Raw genomic sequence first — 16,416 nt, 5'->3', positions numbered from 1 at the left:
AGGGTCCTGGGATCAAGCCCCACATCAGGCTCCCTGCTCAGCAGGAAGCCTGCTTCTCCCTCTCCCACTCACTCTGCCTGTGTTCCCTCTCTCGCTGTGTCTCTCTCTGTCAAATAAATAAATAAAATCTAAAAAAAAAAAAGCTGTAGAGGAAATAGAACAATTTACTCAGAAAGCCCGAGTTCTATTCCTTTTATATGATTTGTGTCCTGACAAATGATCTATTTAAAAGTGGTGCCAGGGGGCGCCTGGGTGGCTCAGTCAGGGTCCTGGGATCGAGCCCCGCATCTGGCTCCCTGCTCAGCAGGAAGCCTGCTTCTCCCTCTCCCACTCCCCCTGCTTGTGTTCCCTCTCTCGCTGTGTCTCTGTCAAATTAATTAATTAATTAATTAAATTTAAAAAAATAAAAGTGGTGCCAGGAGGTAGTGGAACTGACTTCCTATTAAAAAAAAATTCCCATCATTAACAAATCCTTAATAGTTTACTGACCCATGTTTATTATAATTAGAATAACTTATAAATTATATGTAACAGAGTTTCAAAAACAAGCCAGCTAGTGCATAAGGAAAATGTTACAAAGCAAAATCTAGTATAGACTTGTTACAGTGGACATAAAGCTGACCACATATGCGATAAACAATGGTCTTTCTTAACTGCAAATTATCAGAGATAGGTTTACGGATAATCAGATTTGGACTAGACTTTGGGGGATCAGCACAGTTAAAGACCTTAATATTTTGAGGTACTCCCTGAACATCCTGTCAATTCGACCACCTAAGTGAATTTTGCATTTGTCCTCTTCTCTCCGTCTGCTCTACCACTGCCCCATTTCCAGCCACCATCATCGCTCACCTATATGCCTGCTACAGCCTCCTTTCTGTTTCCTCTTTGGCCCAATCCAATCTATTGATTGTGCCAGCCTACTTACCATTCCTGGAACCTACCAAGTGCTTTCCACCTCATTTCCCTTGTCTGTAGCTTTCACTGCTGTAGTATGTCTGGCATATTAGCTGCCCAATAAATATATGTTGAATCAATGAATAATTGTTTCTTCTTCTGGTTTATAAGTTCCACAAGAACAAAGATCATATCTGTTTAATTCCCTCACTCTATTCCCAGAAGCCAGCACAGGACTTGAGACCTAGTGGGCATTCCATAAATTTCTACTGAAAGAAAAGAAGGAAGGAAAGAAGGAAGGAAAGAAGGGAGGAAGGGAAGAAGGAAGGACGGGAAGAAGGGAGGGAGGAAAAATTGAGCAAATACCAAGTCTGCTACATGAGTTTTGCTCTAAGAACATGTTATTATCCTCATCATTATTATGATAATTCTTAGTTCCTTTGGAAGCACATAATACCACAATGACATATCATGGAATAAAACAGGAAATCCTGTTTGGCCCTATTAGAATTGTTTTATAAACATCTGACAAAATGTGCTCTTCTGAAAAACAACAAATAGCAATAAAAATTTCATAATTGCACCTAAATTACCCCCAAAGCATTATCAGTAATACCTATGGTCTGTATTTCCAAATGCTACCTAATAACTAAATATGCATGTTTTCAGCCATGTTGACAGCTTTTAACTTGAATCTTAAGAACGACTAGGCACATGATAGAAACTATCTTATAACAACCACGTACGGTAGTTTGATTCCTATGAAATAACTGCATATGCTCAGAGAAACATCATAATGCTGGAGGTAATATTACTTCAGTGACACTATCCAAATGAATTGTATTTCTTGTTTAGTACAGCAAGAGATATGCCATTATCTGTTGGATTTAACAAACATGTATCATCCAGGCTGTTTCATATTTAGTACCCCAGGGTATACAATGCAGTAATAATGTATTATGAAAGGAAAATTGTTTTGCACTCTTCCTTGCAAATTATTCTTTCTATCCCATTCTCCATGTGTTCAGATATTTTTTTCTTTTAAAAAAACATAACATTTTGAAGCCTAGAGATATGCATGGTACTTGACCAAGGTTAATAACAAAATCGTACTTTGTTAGCCCCCTAGGAACTTCTAATACAGTATAAAAACAATGTAAACACAGAAAAGATCTGCAAAGACCATTTTTGGGTAAAGAATTTACAAACATATCATATACTTTGTGGGGTGTATGTAAGGTCTACAACCTTGGCCTCATTCACCACAATAGAAATTTTAACCTCATAAAGAACATCAACTACTGGGGCTCCTGGGTGGCTCAGTCGTTAGGCGTCTGCCTTCGGCTCAGGTCATGGTCCCAGGGTCCTGGGATCGAGCCCCGCATCAGGCTCCCTGCTTGGTGGGAAGCCTGCTTCTCCCTCTCCCACTCCCCCTGCTTGTGTTCCCTCTCTCGCTGTCTCTCTCTCTCTCTCTCTGTCAAATAAATAAATAATCTTAAAAAAAAAAAAGAACATCAACTATTTTTCTCAAATCAGAAAAACAAAAACTGAATGTACTTTAAGGTAAAAAAATATATGTAACTTGAATAAAGGAAGTTGGAACTAAAATTTCCTAACTGAATACCTGTGATTTTGTTTTAAGAGTACTGGTCCAGTGGGCTCCCTGCTCGGCAGGGAGTCTGCTTCTCCCTCTGACCCTCCCCCCTCTCATGCTCTCTGTCTCTCATTCTCTCTCTCAAATAAATAAATAAAATCTTTAAAAAAAAAAAAAAAGAGTACTGGTCCAGGGGCTCCTGGGTGGCTCAGTCCGTTGAACTTGCAACTCCTGATTCCGGCTCAGGTCATGATCTCAGGATCGTGGGATCGAGCCACACGTCAGGCTCTCAGCTGGGCACAGAACCTGCTTAAGATTCTCTCCCTCTCCCTCTGCCCCTCCCACCCCTACCCCATCCTCCCCCACCACCCCCCACAGCCCGTGCACATTCTCTATCTCTAAAAAAAAAAAGGAGTACTGGTCCAGTTTTTATGAAGCAAGATTTCTCTGAGAACAGTATACTGCCATTGCCATCTCGGGAGTTAGTTCTGTGGGATTATAGTTGACCTTAATGATTCTCTTTGCTGTTAAATTTATGATTAATTTGATTGATCTTCTTCTCATATGTTAATAATACAGACCTTCCATTACAGCAAACTATCCAGTTTCATTCTTTGCTTTTCTTCCTGACCATTAACAACAACAGTGTACATGGTTTCCTAAAATTCAGTAGCTTACAAATTAGGCTCTTTATACCAATTTTAATTTCTTCTAACTAGAGAGAAAAATTGCAAAATACAAAAGAGCTCTAAACAACACCGTTACCACAGTCGAGTCAAACCGAGCCCCCGTCCCCATCATGGCAGGAACTGGCCAAACGGCCACAGCAAGGCCTGCAGCTCATGGTCCCTGGGCCCTGGGACCTGGGGATAAGTTCAGCTGCAGAAAAGGCATACAGACAAACAAACAAAATAAAATAATACCAGTATTCTGCCTTCTAGTTAATCCCTGATAACATTTTTGTCATCCTTTTCTACTTAATTGCCTACTATGTGGTAGTCATTGTTCTTGGTATTGGCAATATTACTATGAACATAACAGCTAAGATGTCTGCTCCCATGGAACTAATATACTGGCAATGGAAATAGATAATAAATAACTATATAATATGGGAATGTAAGGATTTTAGCTAAGTAGTGTAATTTACAGAAATAGGAACACCAGGAAAGGAAAACATTGAGAGAATCACAAGTGTGATTTTAGATGTATTCAGTTTACAAGGGCCATTAGTTCATCTGAGTTGTGATGTACCATATTGTTTCTAATGGTTTGTCATCTGCTTTTCCACTTGGCCTTTTATGGGTACTTTCCCATTCAAAAATACATATTTCTGGGGTCCCTGGGGGCCTCAGTCAGTTAAGCATCTGCCGTCGGCTCAAGTCATGATCCCGGGGTCCTGGGATCGAGCCCCACATTAGGCTCCCTGCTCGGCGGAGAGTCTGCTTCTCCCTCTCCCTCTGCCCCATGGCTTGTGCTCTCTCTCTTGCTCTCTCTCTCAAATAAATAAAATCTTTAAAAATATATATATTTCTATTTGCTGATCTTAAAAACCTACCTAGAAAATCTAACTGTTCCTGAATATTTGTCTTTTTTATAATTAGAAATAAGAGTTATTAGATATTCTTTACATGCATATTTTATTTTATTTTATTTTTTTATTTGACAGAGACATAGCGAGAGAGGGAACACAAGCAGGGGGAGTGGGAGAGGGAGAAGCAGGCTTCCCGCCGAGCAGGGAGCCCGATGTGGCGCTTGATCCCAGGACCCTAGGACCATGACCTGAGCCGAAGGCAGATGCCTAACGACTGAGCCACCCAGGCACCCCTACATGCATATTTTAGACATGCCTATTTATTTTGTTATAGCATATCCTAAACATGAAAATACTTGATCAAAGAATAAGCACATTTTAATGCTTTTGTTTTTTATTGGTCAACTTTTTCTCCAGAAAGATTATGTCAATTTTGTCACTGGTTTGCCACTAAGTATTTTATCTTTTCTTCTTTAAAAAACAAAGTATTTCTTGGGCGCCTGGGTGGCTCAGTTGGTTGAGCGACTGCCTTCGGCTCAGGTCATGATCCTGGAGTCCCTGGATCGAGTCCCGCATCGGGCTCCCTGCTCGGCGGGGAGTCTGCTTCTCCCTCTGACCCTCCCCCTTCTCATGCTCTATCTCATTCTCTCTCTCAAAGAAATAAATAAAATCTTTAAAAAAATAAAAATAAAAAAAATAAAAAACAAAGTATTTCTTTTCTATGTTTGATATAGTACAGAAATTAAAGCTAACATTTATTGAGAAATTATTGCCTCCCAAATGCCATGCATTTACATGTATCATTTCATTTGAAAGTTAAGATATCAAAGTTTTAAAGAGTTAATAAGTCACCATCAGCTATTAAGTCAGGGCTAACATCTGAACTCAAGTCATCTGGTTTCATAACCTTGTTTCTATTAAATCCAACACTATATGCAACTTAATTAATAATTGATAATTAGTGTTTAACAATGTGATATTAATATATCTTTATATGTTTACTGGGTTTTTTTGTCATTTTCATGCTGTCAACTCATTCGTGCGTTTATTTATTCTGTATCATGACTCTGTGGAAATATTGTTGAGTGAAAACAGACACGGGCTTTAACCTCACAGAGGACACACAGCCCAGTGCAGGAAAGAGAGCAAACTCGGATTGAGAAAGAACTGCAGGATTTGTTGTTTAAGTCCATTCCCAGTATTGGCAACTGTGGAAGGTCAGGACCAGGACTACTGCTCGGGAGGGCCCTCAACTGGACTCTGTAATAAAAGCTGAAGGTCCTTGAGCCCTGTGGCTCAACTAGAAACCCTACTCTTAAATCCCAGAAGTCAAGTCTGAGTTATGGAGCAGACACAGGACAAGTGCAATGTTTTAAGGCAGGATTTAGGGTATAACGTTGTGGTTTCCCGAGTTGAAAGGTATGATGGTTAATTTTATCTGTCAACTAGACTGGGCTAAGGGATGCCCAGATAGCTGGTAAAACATTATTTCTGGATGTGTCTGTGAAGGTGTTTCTAGAAGAGATTAGCATTTTAATTGTTGAACTGAGTATAGTAGATGGCCCTCTCCAGTGTAGAGCATCATTCAATTTACTGGGGACGTGGACAGAACAAAAAGATAGAGTAAGAGCTAATTCACTCTCTCTCCACTTGAGCTATATCTTGACATAGAGACAGACAAAGAGAGATAGAGATAGGGATAGATATAGATATAGAAATCCTATTGGTTCTGCTTCTCCAGAGCACCCTAATACAGAAGAGAATACAAATAGGAGCACAAGGAATTCATAGCTCCTCGGCCTGACCCCCACCCATATGAACCAGGGGTCCCAGGGTACACTTTCATGTGGGATAAGGAAAGCATACAGTAGGTTATCGACTTTACCAAGATAACTTTTAACTCTCTCTACTTAAAAGCCTCCTTTCTCCCAAGTCACTAACCTGCAAATATCTTGGGTTTCCACAGCTTGGAAAAGCAACATTTTACAGAGAAGGAAACAGCGTCTCTAAATCAACAAAATTATGAGCAAAGTGAACTTTGATCAGTCCCATCATCAGAGATTGAAAAATATGCCATTAGAAATGATTTCCTGAAAAAAATAACAAATTAAAAAATCCTAGTCAATTCCACCAGGACCGGAATGCAGACAGTATCAGCTGAACAGAGGCATCCATCCCAGAACAGACCTGAAAGCATCATCTTCAACACACTGAGGAGTTGTTCTTATCAGCTGCTTAGTGTAAAGAACTAGATTAGCCAGAGGATGCCTGTGCAGCCTGTAGACTATTGCATTTACCTTTATTTAGCTAAGGTAGAGTCAAGCGTATGTAGTTTCATACTAAGACTCAAAATAGGTGACTTATCCAAGGTCACCCAACCAGTCAGTGAGGCCTGGCATTCTGGCTTCTATTCGACCACAAACCCAGCTCTTTTCCATCTCATCAGACTTTTTGTAGTTCAACATGATTTTTGAGTTTTGGGGGAGAAGAAGCATTACATTAAGACTCTTAAGTTCAATAAGCTTATCATCAAACTTGCTTTTTAAAATGGACGTAATGCAGTTGGTAACAGAGGCGGTAAAAACTTTCCCTGTGGCTCTGAGAGCCTTACCACTCACTGATCGCCGTGACAATGCTACCATAAATAACCCCAGATAAATTGCTATGTATAATCACAGAAGACATCCATATGCATGAGTCACCTGTCGGCTCTCCAATCCCATCATTTCCAATACCTGTCAACATGTCATCAAGGACTCTCTGAGTTTGTGACACAAAACTTACTCTCTCAAGAAGCTGAAAATTACGCAGTGCTACACAGACTTGTGGTTGAAGAAAAACTAGGAAGTGCCCACTGTTTGGGAGGAAGAATGGGTATGGATTTGGCAGGTCACTCTGAACTTCCTTTGCCCCACCCCCACAGTGCAAGGATCCAGCCTCAAGGGTACAAATTCAAATCCACTTTTTTACTTGTGGTTAAACAATATCCACTGACTCGCACCACATGGACCACAGGAGTCAAGGCCTAGAATGTTCTCGGAATCCTCTAGGAAAAACTACCAGATGGAAACTTACCCTGATGTGGTATATGTCAGCCACAGCTGTTTTTCAGGAAAGGCTTGGGTCGCTTGGGCAGAACTGGTTGTGGTGGCCAGTAGAAGAGGTTTAGTCTTGAGACGTCATCAATATATAAGGGCAGGTAAGGAGCAAAAGTCAGGACACAAAGGCTAGCTTCCAGGTCAGCAAGGTAGGCGGTATGCAGTTCCTCAAACCCAGGAACAGAGGATGAGATCCCATCAGGCAAGAGGCAGGAGTCAAACACTTCACAGCAAGAGGCAGGCAGGTAAAGCAGCAATCCACACAGACAACCCACAGGTAAGGGGAAGCGAGTAGTACAGGTCCGAGTCACTAAGAGACTCAAAGCCTGAGGAGAAAAGTGAGTCAGTCCAAGACATCAGTAGACAAGGCATCATGTTGTAAATCTGATTCTGAGACAAGATCTGTCTCATCCGAGGGCCTCTTTCACACTGGCTGCCAAGTCTCAGCACACAGCTGCGAAGACATGAGTGGCTTCACCTGTCTAGCACACAGCTTCTGGTGGATCTGAGAAAGAGAAGCCAAAAATAAAAGCTCAAAGAAGAGTGAGCTTGCATTTTTTAATTAATCTAGTAAGTATGTATGAATAAGTGCACGTGCCATTTAAGTAAGGCTAATAACGCACAAAACTATACTCTGAATAGATGTCATGCCTGTAGGAAATGACTAACGTGGGTAACAATAGTAATGACAGTAATAATAACATTGCTACACACCAGATATGTTTTTGTGGAGAACAAAACAACCATAGCAATAGTCATAGCTAATCTAATCAAGCAGCTGTCAACCACCAGGCTCTGTTTCCAGGTGCTTTACATGTGATGTCTCCCTCTAAATAATTCCCAGTGGGTCTGACTCTTCTCTCCATTTCAGAGGCACAGAGACTTTAAGTAATCTCAAGGTCACACAGCTAGTGAGTCTGGATTTGAACCCACGTTTTCCAACCTCAGCAGCCACACCTATGAGGAAGGACTAGCATGATACTAGATCTTGTGGTGTTCACTCTACACTCCAAATCTCCCTTCTCAATTCTGATTCCATCTAGCAAATAGCCTAAAATTCTCAACTTCCCTCCCATCATGTCCTTCCTCTGATATCTGAAAATACTGAGGATGGAAAAGTGGCAAGGAATTTTTTTATTATTATTAACATATAATGTATTATTTGTTTCAGGGGTACAGGTCTGTGATTCATTAGTCTTACACGATTCACAGGGCTCACCATAGTACTTACCCTCCCCAATGTCCATCACCCAGCCACCCCATCCCTCCCACCCCCACCACTCCAGCAACCCTCAGTTTGTTTCCTGGGATTAAGAGTCTCTTATGGTTTGTCTCCCTCTCCGGTTTCGTCTTGTTTCATTTTTCTCTCCCTTCCCCTATGATCCTCTGCCTTGTTTCTCAAATTCCACATATGAATGAGATCATATGATAATTATCTTTCTCTGATTGACTTAACCACTTAGTATAATACCCTCTAGTTCCATCCATGTCATTGCAAACAGCAAGATTTCAATTTTTGATGGCTGCATAATATTCCATTGTATATATATACCACATCTTCTTTATCCATTCATCTGTTGATGGACATCTAGGCTCTTTCCATAGTTTGGCTATTGTGGACATTGCTACTATAAACACTGGGGTGCACGTGCCCCTTCGGATCACTGCATTTGTATCTTTGGGGTAAATACCCAGTAGTGCAATTGCTGGGTTGTAGGGTAGCTCTATTTTCAATTTTTTGAGGAACTTCCATACTGTTTTCCAGAGTGGCTGAACCAGCTTGCATTCCCACCAACAGTGTAGGAGCGTTCCCCTTTCTCTGCATCCTCGCCAACGTCTGTCATTTCCTGACCTGTTAATTTTAGCCATTGTGACAGGTGTGAGGTGGTATCTCATTGTGGTTTTGATTTGTGTTTCCCTGATGCCAAGGGATGTTGAGCACTTGGAAAAGTGGCAAGGAATTACCATTTACTGAAGTGTATGTCATGCCTGAGTGCCACATTCTCTGCCCCATACTGTATATATGTGACCCAATTCAGCAGGTACCTTTAGAATGTTCATTCCTCTGTTCATGCCCCTCCAAAGGCTGGCAGAAGATCTGAGTGTCCCCTTACTAGCAGCCGCTGCTGCACAAAGCCAGAGGGCCAACACCAAATCATGCCAAAAGGCATAGGCAGAAAGGTGGGTTTCAGAGACAGGGGTAGATCAGAAATGGAAGGTAGAAACAAGAAGAGAGCATGTGACAATCGTGATGAACACAACAGAGTCTGAGCTCTGCAGAAGGTGCCTAGATGCTAGGTGTTTGTGATAGACCTTGGTCTGAGCAAGTCAAGGTATTCGAAGAGCCTCAGATAGAAGAGACAAGTTCTTTGAACTGCTCAAGGTTGGCCAAGCTCAGCTTTCCACATTTCCTGTGTGATAAGTATAAAGTTCGCTCAAAACTATCTTTCCAAAAAAAAAAAAACTATCTTTCCAACCAGTAACAAATATATGGGGGAGGCAACTCCTTGTCTATAATCAGATCCTGAAAAATTATAAGAAATAGAGGATCTCTTGAAAAGAAGTGAAGAGTGAATATTATCGTGAGCATGAGAACAGAGGATAGCTAAGTGGCTGTCCCCATTCCATCTGTCTACTCTAACCTTTCTCATGAGGGCGTCTCACACATTAAGAAGGGACAAGAAAGCAACCAATTAAACATCTGTCACCACGTTCCCTTTAGTGTTTAATTTGAAACAACTTTCTATTTTCTTCTAAATGAGAGTTGATTATTCAGGGGAGAGCCGGCTGCTTGTACATGACTGGCTTGGCCCAGACTAGCATTAATCAGCCAACACATCAATGCTGAAGCCTGCTGGTTCAAGAAGATGGGAAAGGAACATTTTCACAATGGTTCAGCAAAGCTGCCTGTGTAAGCATTTATTCCATTGACAGCAACACGATTAATGAATACAACCATCTGGTGGTGCTATCAACATTACCCTCAAGCTGATTTTCAAACACGGCTAAACAAGGAGCCAAAAATCATGCAATGAAACACAGCTAATGTCTGTGTAGCAACAGATCTATTAGGGATTGTGGGAAATGCTTCATATTTTACCTGAATCTTAATTTTTCAGGTCTTCAGTAGGAGGAGGCTCCCCCAACAGCCTTTGTGATGCAAATCTATTATGAGCATTAACTCTGACCCTCCTTAAGGAATCTAAGGATTTTCCCACGTCTCCTTTTTTTTTTTTTAAGATTTATTTATTTGAGAGAGTCTGTGAGCAGGGGAGGGGTAGAAGAAGAAAGAAAGAGAATCTCAAGCAGACTCCATACTGAGTGCAGAGCCTGACTCGGGGCTCAATATCACGACGCTGAGATCATGACCTGAGCCAAAATCAAGAGTAGGATGCTTAACTGACTGAGCTACCCAGGCGCACCCCCCCACCCCGACTTCTGCTCCTTTTGCTGCATGATCAGTATTTATAACCCAAGAGGTAGTAAACCAAGTGGCCAGTTCCTTCATGGTATCCAGTTACTCAAAGAATAAACTTAACTCTCTCACCTCCCACCACAACCCTTCATATGTCCTTGTCCCCAGCCTCATGAAGATATTCATCTTTGTCTAAACACACCATGTCAGACTATGTCCTCACAAGAACTTTTTTCTTTGTGCACAGAGAGCGAAAGAGAGCTCTGGTATCTGTTCCTCTTCCTATAAGGACACCAGTCCTGTTGGACTAGAGCCCTCCCTCTTAATGACCTCATTTAACCTTAATTACCTCCGTAAAGGCTCTGTCTCCAAATGCAGTCACATTGGGGGTTAAGGCCTCAACATAAGAATTTGGAGGGACGGGGCGCCTGGGTGGCTCAGACGTTAAGCGTCTGCCTTCGGCTCAGGTCATGATCCCAGAGTCCTGGGATCGAGCCCCGCATCGGGCTCCCTGCTCGGCGGGAAGCCTGCTTCTCCCTCTCCCACTCCCCCTGCTTGTGTTCCCTCTCTCGCTGTGTCTCTCTCTGTCAAATAAATAAAAATAAAAAAATAAAAAAAAAGAATTTGGAGGGACATAGTTCAGTCAATAACTCTCACTCACTATCACCAGCCCAAAAAGTTCTTCCCTCCCTTTTCCACTGAGAGACATTCCACTCAAGCTTTCAGATGCCACCTAAGGGTTATCTTCTCCAAGAAGCCTGCTCCAATTCCAGTCAAGAACAGTCTATTCCATTGTAGCACTTATTTTATTCTCCTTCATATTATTTCTTGTTAGTTGCTTATGTGTCTCTCTCTGCTAATATACTGTGAGTTCCTTGGAAACAGGGACTTGGTCGGATTTATCTCGTATTGCCCATTACACCTAGCACAGTCTTGTGTGTTAGAGCCAGTCATCCTTTCTGTAGCTGCAGCAGCTAACACATGACTATACACAGTAGGCACGCAATAAATAAGAATAAGTGAATGTGGGACTCCTGGGTGGCTCAGTCGTTCAGCATCTGCCTTCAGCTCAGGTCATGATCCCAGGGTCCTGGGATCAAGCCCCACATCGGGCTCCCTGCTCAGCGGGGAGCCTGCTTCTCCCTCTCCCACTCCCCCTGCTTGTGTTCCCTCTCTCGCTGTGTCTCTCTCTGTCAAATAAATAAATAAAATCTTTAAAAAAGAGAGAGAGAGAACTTAGGCTCAATTTTAAAAAACTAAAAGTATGTATTCAGTTATATTGGATATCATTTTCTTACTTATATAAAATAAGCAGAGACCCTCCTATATAATTCTTTCTGGGTAAAATGAAGAAATAAGTGAATCTTAACTGAGAATCATTCTAACAACACTGGGACGTTTGTGAGACTGTCATAGCTACAGTTAGTAGTGACAGTCTGAAAATAAGTTTAAAAGCACTAAAATACAGAGCTGCCAGGTAATCAGGTTTGGGTCCCACCTTTCAGACCAAACCAGTTACGTGCAAGCTTCGGTATGACTGTGAGATCTGCAGCTGCCTTGATGGCACCCATGGCTCCTTGAACAGGTTCATCAACGTTGCTAAACACTAAATGATGAGACACATCACCAACATCCAGGACCTGAAACGTAATCAATACCACAACACAGAAACTCGGCCTATTACATTTCAGCATGGCTGGGTTTAAATGGATAACAGCAGAATACAAAAACAGTTCTTTTCTGTACTTTTATGAGAGGGATGCAGAAGAAACCCTTAATAAAGGGGACAAAATGCAGCTTCACAAGCAAGCACAGATTTTGATTGAGCAGCCTCTCTTGGCGCAGGGACTGCAACAGACCTAAGAGCTGAGAGTTGCTGCAAAGCAGCAGCGCAGGCAGACCAGCCCACAGTCGTGAGGAATTTGGCAGATGGGGGTTGTGTTTGACCAAAATTTCAGGCTGACCGGCCGCTCACCACTGCACACAATCTGCCTGATAAAAATGCACCCAAGAGAAAGCTATTCAACTGTTAGAGGTTTGGGTGTGGATTTAATCACCCACCAATTCATTTTGCAAAAAAACAAAAAAAAACTATTAACCAACTAACAATTGGGTTTTTTTAAATTTTAATTCTACAAATTAATTTCAAAATCATGTTTGATTGTATTTAACCTACCTTATCTTTCACAAACTGATTTTCTGAGACAGAAGAAGACTAAGAAGCTGATTGCAGGGAGTTGTTGACGTCAACTGTGAGGATTCGAGCAAGCCAGAAAATGACGTTCTGTAGAAATGTTCTCACAGCCTCCATTGTATGTGCAAAAGTAATCATACATCACCTTCCCATACAAAGAGTAAAAAGATCCATATACATTTATAACAAAGATAAGTATAAAATGTCAGGATTGGCTTTCTTATACAACTGAGTTTTCTTACATAAGTCTCATTGCTTTGTAATTATAGGAGGTATACCTTGAATTACAAATCTTAATACCAAATAACCTTCTAGCATCATGAGCTATAGACTTTCATGTACATTATCTCAAGTGATCCTTAAAACATTATCCTGAAATATGATTATCCCTAATTTCAGCTAAAGAAACTAAGGTTCAGGGTCAAGTGGCTTGCCCAAATTCATGTAACTGGTAAAGTCTGTGCCAAAGCTTTGCCACCAAATCTTCTAATTCCAGCCCTTTGTCCAATGCACCATTGCTGCCTCCATATATCTATGCCTATCCAACCACACCTGCATGACAGGTAGTAAGAATCTACCTCTTCAATAAGCATTTACTGATCATCTACTAAATGCTTAGCACTATGTTAAATGCTGGGTATTCGAAGATGAATCAGATAACCTCACTGACCCCTCAGGAGCACACAATCTACTGGAAAGACAGCGACATCATCAGCATTATCGAAAGAGCTAACTGGGGGGCACCTGGGTGGCTCAGTCAGTTAAGTGTCTGACTCTTGGTTTCAGCTCAGGTCGTGATCTCATGGGTCATGATCTCACGGGTCATGAGATTAGGCCTGCATCAGGCTCCTTACTCAGCCGGGGGTCTGCTTGAAGATTCTCTCCCTCTGCCCCTCCCCCCATTTGTGTTCTCTCACTCTCTCTCTCTCCCCCCACCTTTCTCTCAAATAAATAAATCTTTTTTAAAAAATAAAAGCTAACCTTTTTTTGGTATTTACCATGTGCCAGGCACTGTTCTAAGCAACTTACAAGTATTAACTCAGTTTAATCTCATGAAAACTCTATGAGTTTTATTAGTATCCCCATTTGTGCAGACAAGAAAACTAAGGCAAAACCAAACTGATGCAAAGAGTAATAAGGAGAAAAAGACAGTGTCAAAGAAATTCCAATAGGGGAGATCCTAGCTGAGCTAAGCTGTAGAAGATGAACTAGGCCATGAAAGGTGGAAAGGAAGACGTTCCAGGCAAAAGGCATAGCATGAAAAAAGTCGGCAAGACTCAAGAGCTACACTGCATCCTCAAATGTGTTCCTGTTCTTTGACCTCCCTGTCTTCATGTTATTCCTTTAGCTAGAATTTTTTTTTCCCTTATCCAACCTAATATATCCATCAAGACTAAGTGGTTGGGGAGCCTGGGTGGCTCAGTTGGTTAAGCGTCTGCCTTCGGCTCAGGTCATGATCCCAGGGTCCTGGGATCGAGCCCCGCATCGGGCTCCCTGCTCTGTGGGGAGCCTGCCTCTCCCTCTCCCTCTACCCTTGCTGCCCCCCCTGCCTGTGCTCTCTGTCAAATAAATTTTTTAAAAAATCTAAAAAAAAAAAAAAAGACTAAGTGGTTAATTGGATGTGGTTGGGAAAAAGAAGGAAGTGAAGGATGCCTGCAGAATATTGGACTGGAACAACAGGAAGGATAGAGCTGCTATCACCTGGAATGAAAACCCATGGGAGGAACAGTTTGAAGAGGAAAATAAGGGATGCTGCAAAAAAAAAAAAAAAAGAAGAAGAAGCCAAAGCTGTATACCCTACACAGGCAGCATCTGTCTAGAGAAAGTCAGTCTTTTTCTAATTGGCAAAAAGCAAAATCAAAAGTTTGGTTTCAGGCATGTTAAGGGATTTATTAGACATTAAAGCAAATTGGTCAAGTAGGCAGTTGAACAAACAAACCTGGAGTTCCCTGAACAGGTCCAGAAAGGAAATATAATTTGGGAGTTGAGAGCTTAATTATACTGTTTAAAGCCACAAGGCTGGATAAGTTCATCACTAGAGAGGGAAAAAATGAAGGAGAGATCCGAGGACTGAGGTCCAGAGTATCCAACGTTAAGAGCTTAAGCTGAAGAGAAAGGACAAGCAAAGGAGACCCAGAAAAAATAAGCAGTGGAGTAGGAGGAAACTTGGGAGGCATCCTGGAAAATTAAAGAAAGTCATGTCCAATACTGCTGACAGATCAAGTAAGGACTGAGAAGTGACCCCTGGAGTTAGCAATCCGGCCGTCCTCCATGACTTTGACAGGAGCAGTTCCAGTGAAATAGTAGGGCAGAAAGCTTGATTGGTTGCATTTAAGGGGGAATGGGGAGTAAGGAATTGGAGACAACAAGAAGAGACAGCTCTTTCATAGTTTTGCTGTAAAGAAAAGCAGAAAAATGGAGTCGTTGCTGGCTGTTGTGTTAACCAGCATTTTGTTGATTTAAGTTGGGAGAAACAGTTGCATGCCTGTATGCTAATGGAAACTATCTAGAGAGAGGGGAAATGATGATGCAGGAGAACGAACAGAATTAATAGAGCAATGTCCTTGAGTAGATAATAAAGAATGGGATCTAGGGCCCAAGTGGGATGATTGCTGCAGCTAACAGCACAGACCATTCCTCCGTAGTAACAGGAGAAACTGCGCATACAGGGGCACAGATGAGGGCAGGCAGGTGGAAGTTGTCCACAGGGAATCATGGCACATCTATTCCAACTGGTTTATTTTCTGAATAAGAAACAGGAAGGAAAGTCATCAGTTGAGAATGAGGACTGCAAAATGGTCTGAGCGTTACTGGCAAAAAAAAATTAAAGTCTGATACAAAGAAAGGAGTCGTCAAGGATATTGAACAATAGAAACTTTCATACACTACGGGTGGGGTATGAAAATTGGTAGGCTCACTGGAAACTACTGTGACATTATCCAGGAAAGGCAAAGATGTGCATATCCTATCACCCAGCAATACCATTCTTAAGTATTTATCCTACAGAAATGTGTGTGCCTGTAATACCAGCCCCTGTACAGGAAAAATTAGGGCATGCCTGCTCTTACAGTAGGTGGTAAAAGAAGAAAAAGAAACAATAACCAATCATCAAGAGAGTATTTACCGCTAGGAGGAAGGAAGGTGTCTGTGATCATGAATGAGCGTACTGAAGATTTAGCAATGTCCTATTTCTTAACCTGGACAATTTGTTAAACTGTACTAAGGTTCTGTGCACTTTTATATACTGTTCAATTTCATTAAAAAATGGATTCTATTATGTTTCTCCAAAGAGTTTTGTTTTTGTTTGTTTGTTTGTTTGACAAAAAGTTCCCTAGGCTGATCGCAAACTCAGAAATCTCAGTTCAGTTCTTTTAGCCTTGGCTGGGAAGCTTGGAGGCTTCCTATATATGTGTCATTCGGGGCTCATTCAGATATTTGGGCAATTGATAGAAAGAATTTGGGCTCTCTCTGTGTGGCTCTCTCTTTTCGAGGGCTCCCCCCTTACATTTCAACTGTACGGTTGTCTCAAACTCTATGCTCAGTAAGGATATGGGTTTTCTATCCATGTTTTGGTTTCCTAATGTGACAACTGGGACTTACCTTCAGGCTAAAACCTGTAAGAAATTGAAAACCCACTCAGTACTCCGTTCCTTCAAATATCCACGTAAAATACATACATTATGTGCC

The 16,416-nt window shown here is 41.5% G+C and overlaps 1 non-coding gene across 1 annotated transcript; it reads left to right on the top strand.

Annotated features, from left to right (window-relative positions):
- The first annotated feature begins 3,256 nt into the window (after nt 1–3,256).
- LOC118002755 lies at nt 3,257–3,382 on the top strand. The gene has a single exon (XR_004677143.1). It is a non-coding gene; the product is annotated as a small nucleolar RNA SNORA5 (small nucleolar RNA).
- Nucleotides 3,383–16,416: the final 13,034 nt, after the last annotated feature.

This window comes from Mirounga leonina, unplaced genomic scaffold, assembly GCF_011800145.1.
Source record: "Mirounga leonina isolate KUSES-001 unplaced genomic scaffold, KU_Mleo_1.0 Mir_82, whole genome shotgun sequence".
Taxonomy (NCBI): Eukaryota; Metazoa; Chordata; class Mammalia; order Carnivora; family Phocidae; genus Mirounga; species Mirounga leonina.
This window is presented reverse-complemented; position numbering and strand designations above follow the sequence as displayed.